The sequence below is a fragment of the Theropithecus gelada genome, chromosome 17, assembly GCF_003255815.1.
Source record: "Theropithecus gelada isolate Dixy chromosome 17, Tgel_1.0, whole genome shotgun sequence".
Lineage (NCBI taxonomy): Eukaryota > Metazoa > Chordata > Mammalia > Primates > Cercopithecidae > Theropithecus > Theropithecus gelada.
In genome coordinates, this window is record NC_037685.1 from 12,221,700 (window position 1) to 12,226,317 (window position 4,618).

Below are 4,618 nucleotides of genomic sequence, written 5' to 3' on the forward strand. Positions count from 1 at the left end.
AAAAAAAAAAAAAAAAAAAAGAAAGAAAAAAGAAATAAAAGCACAGGAAAGAATCATTTGCCTCTGTGTTTCTGTATTTTCCACGCTGGACTTGGCACACAGTAAATGTTCAGTAAGTATATGTTGACTAAATAAAGGGATCTGTAAAAATATCTCATAATGTTAGGTACCTTAGACTAAGCAAATTAGGGTGATCTAAGTCTGAGTGAAAAAATGTAAACGCTGGTCATGAATTCTCACCAGAAGCTATTGAAAATCTATTGTTCTGTGTTGCAGTAGGAAATGCCTTAAAATCAATATGAGAGCATTTTAAAGTTTAGATATAATAAATTGAAAAATGTTTTTGACAATACTGCTTTGCTGAATAATGGTTGCACTGGGATCTGTATAATAGGATTCAGGGCCACCGCTGAGATCTTCCGGACTTAAATGAACATACCTTGCTAAGTACATCAATCTCTTATGTGCTTGAAAGGAACAAAGACTTAAAAAAGAAATAAAGTGATTTTTTTCCTCTTTGACCCTAAAACGAGCAAAGTTAATCATATACTTTGTGTGTTTACATAGAATATTTTATCTAAGAAGTCACAACTCTTTGAAACAAAATGCAATGATTAACTGGCCCCCATATCATTGTGTATTAGATTAGTATCTTATCCCTGTGTCTACCTGAGGAGACATCTACATGAAAGCACTAAATGAAAAAAGATGGTAAGTACTGCAAATTTTCTTTTTCTTCTTTGAGACAGAGTCTCACTCTGTCACCAAACTGGAGTGCAGTGGCACAATCTCGGCTCGCTGCAGCCTCTGCCTCCTGGGTTCAAGTGATTCTCCTGCCTCAGCCTCCCAAGTAGCTGGGACTACAGGCGCACACCACCACGCCCAGCTAAATTTTTGTATTTTTAGTAGAGACGGGGCTTCACCATGTTGGCCAGGATGGTCTCGATCTCTTGACCTTGTAATCAGCCTGCCTCTGCTTCCCAAAGTGTTGGGATTACAGGTGTGAGCCGCTGCACCCAGCCAGTTTCTGTGTGGTCAAGGATATAGAGCTTTACTTGTTTGTTTGTTTTTCTTTTTGAGACAGAGTCTCACTCTTGCTGCCCAGGCTGGACTGCAATAGCCTGATCTTGGCTCACTGCAACCTCCGCCTCCAGGGTTCAAGTGATTCTCCTGCCTCAGGCTTCCGAGTAGCTGGGATTACAGGTGGACACCACCACGCCCGGCTAATTTTTGTGTTTTTAGTAGAGACGGGGTTTCACCGTATTGGCCAGGTTGGTCTCAAACTCCTAATCTCAGGTGATCTGCCTGCCTTGGCCTCCCAAAGTGCTAGGATTACAGGCATGAGCCACCCCATCTGGCCAGAATTTCTTTATTTCTCCAGAGAATGGGGTTTTCCTTCCCCTCTCTTAAAAGTGACACAAAACCAGAAACAAATAACGAAAACAAGCTCAATAATTTCCCCCCAAACACAAAAGGCTTTGTGAGTGTACATTTTGTTGAAAATGTCACTGATTCCTCTTTGACTATTAATTTTTCTTGGGTTCCGGATTCACCTGAACTTACATGACTTCAAGTGAATTGTGGAGCTGTAAAAACCCAGGTGATAGAGCCAGAGTGAGTGACGAGACTCCTTTTTCTGTCTCACCTTATGCAGGGCTTGTAAGAGGTGGTGGAGAAGCAAAGCTTTTGTAGAACTGCAGTACCAAATTACACTTGTCATCACTGTAATAGGAGCTTGGGAAGATAGTTATCGTCCCAACCTGTTTCTCCAGAATATTTCATACATTTTACACAAACATAAATAAGAATTTTAATTGAGTACTTTTACAGTTGTAGCATTCCGTACTCCAGATGTCTTGAATGCTGTCTTGGTTGTCATAAAAATGTCCACCAAATGAGTAGATTGTTATAAAAATTGAAAAGGCCGATAGACCATTAAAGATCCTCCCCTTAAGGCTTACCTATCAGAATGTGAGGTATTTCTTTGTTGAAAGACGTGTTTAGTTTCCTGCCTTGACAATGTGATTGTTAGGACATTACTGGCAATGCTAATGTTTGACCAAAAGCGAAACAAATGAAGAGATTTTATGTTTTATTTTGTTTTTCTTTTTTCAACTACGTGTAATCCTGGAATGGCATCAGATAAACAAGGTCTAAAAGACTGAAAATTAAAAATAATAAAAGCAGAGCCAGTTACTCGGGGGTAGTAAGAAGGAACTAAATATTGTGATAGATAGATACAAAGTACTTAGATCTTCCAGGCATTTTACTAAGAATATTTTCCTTTAAGATAATTAGAGATATTTCACAAATGTTACTTTTTTGAGCTAATTTATTTAAACTTTTTATGAGTGTTTAAAGAAAAAAATGATAACATTGTCTGTGCGGGTTCTAATAGATATAATACATTTGACAACCATAGTAAAAAAGCAGAGAGATGGTGAATGGACTTGTATGGTTCCAAGATTTCCAGATTTTACATGAAGTAGTTCAGTATTAACTCTACACTGTGAAAAGTTAAATAAAAGGTAAACTTTCTGTAAAGTTATAGGCTGGATGCAGTGGCTTACACCTGTAATCCCAGCACTTTGGGAGGCCAAGGCAGGAGGATTGCTTGAGTCCAGGAGTCTGAGACCAGCCTAGGCAACATAGACCTCATTTCTACAAAAAACAAGAAAATTAGCTGGGCATGGTGGCATGAGCCTGTAGTCCCAGCTACTCAAAATGCTGGGGTGGCAGGATCTGTCAAGCCCAGAGGTGGAGGCTGCAGTGAGACGTGACCACACCACTACACTCTAACTTGGGCGACAGAGTGACTTTGTCTTAAAAAAATATATATATATAAATTATATAATCTATAATGTATTATATAATAATATATAATATTACATATAATACATTAATAATATATAATATTACATATAATATATATTACATATTATATAATATGTACATATAATATGTACAAATAATATATGTTATATATTATATAATATATATGATATATAATATATAATATATTACATTATATATAATATATAGTAATCTCCAAGAAAACAGTAAAAAAATATGAAACATAGCTAAAAAGGAGATAGATAAAATAGAATTTTAAAGAAATATTCAAATACTTAGAAAGCAGGGAAGTAAGAGAGATACAAAACATCAGTGGGAAAAAAGAGAAAAAAATAGTAAAATGGTTAACTTAAATCCTACCGTTTCAATTGTTGCATTAAACGTGAATGGGCTAAAAAAAATAGACTTTTGGCTGGGCGTGGTGGCTCACGCCTGCAATCCTGGCAGTTAGGGAGGCCACACTAGGAGGATCCCTTGAGCTCAAGGGTTCAAGACCAGCCTGGGCAGCATAGGGAGACCCTGTCTCTACAAAAAAGTAAAAATAATTAGCCCAGTATTGTGGCACACCCCTGTAGTCCCAGCTACCAGGGGTGCTGAGGTGGGGGGATTGCTTGAGCCCTGGAAGTTGAGCCTTCAGTGAGCTGTGATGGTACCACTCAATGCCAGCCTGGGTCACAGAGCAAGACCATGTCTCAAAAAAAAGGTAGAATTTTTTTTCTGTTAAGTGTTAAAGGCCTAAGTTCATTTTTGGAGGTGCCTGTTTATTTTTTTTACGGGAAAACAGCTTCCCTGGATGGCACATTTAATTACACAGATGTAAAGCAAGGATCTACACATTGTTCTGGAGATAAGTTTGTATGTAGCCATTACTGATAATCTGACTCTGGCCCAGTGGCAACTGAACCTTGGCAAGGGGCTTATTCCCTGAGTAGATGTGTGTGGCCCAGTAACTGGTAAGAGATGAAGCAACAAAGAGCTGGAACACTTGGGGGCCTGCATCCTTGTCTCAGGTCTTCCTGGATTGAGTGTTAGCAAAGAGGAAAGTGATACTGTCTTTCTTTTTGAAAAAATCAACAATTTGTTTTCCATAACTATATGTTGTTTTCATTTTTTTCTTTTTCTCTTTTTTAATAATAGAGATGAGGGTCTCATTATGTTGCCCAGGCTGGTCTCAAACTCCTTGGCTCAAGCAATCCTCCCACCTTGGCCTTCCAAAGTGCTGAGATTACAAGGCGTGAGTCACGGTGCCTGGCCACTATACCTCTATAATTACTTTGAGAGGTGTAGCCATCATAGCATGACTATAGACAACATTAATCAAAGATGATACAATAAACAGTGACCAAGAAAAGAACTGTAGTAACGAACAGCAAGGGGCTGTTTTGGGGGAAAGTGGTAGTCAAATGAATTTGGGGTCACCAGTCAGGTGACTAGATGTAATCTTGTAAGGTCGGTGGTCGCAGTATGCTGAAACCCAGGGAGTTTTTCCTGACATAACTAACATACGATTTGCCAGGGTACCATGTCAGGCCCTTGAGCCTAGCACACATGACTTCCCTTACTATAATCCTATAATTCGCTTCTTATTGTAGCAATTTTATAGATGAGAACAATAACGCCCAGGAAGGTTAAGGAACTCGTTTTCCTCATGGAAACATAGCTAGTAAGAGACACAGCTGGCTGTTCTGATTTGAACTCATTGACTCTTTTTTTTTATTGAGTTGGAGTCTCACTCTGTCACCCAGGCTGGAGTGTAGTCGAGCGA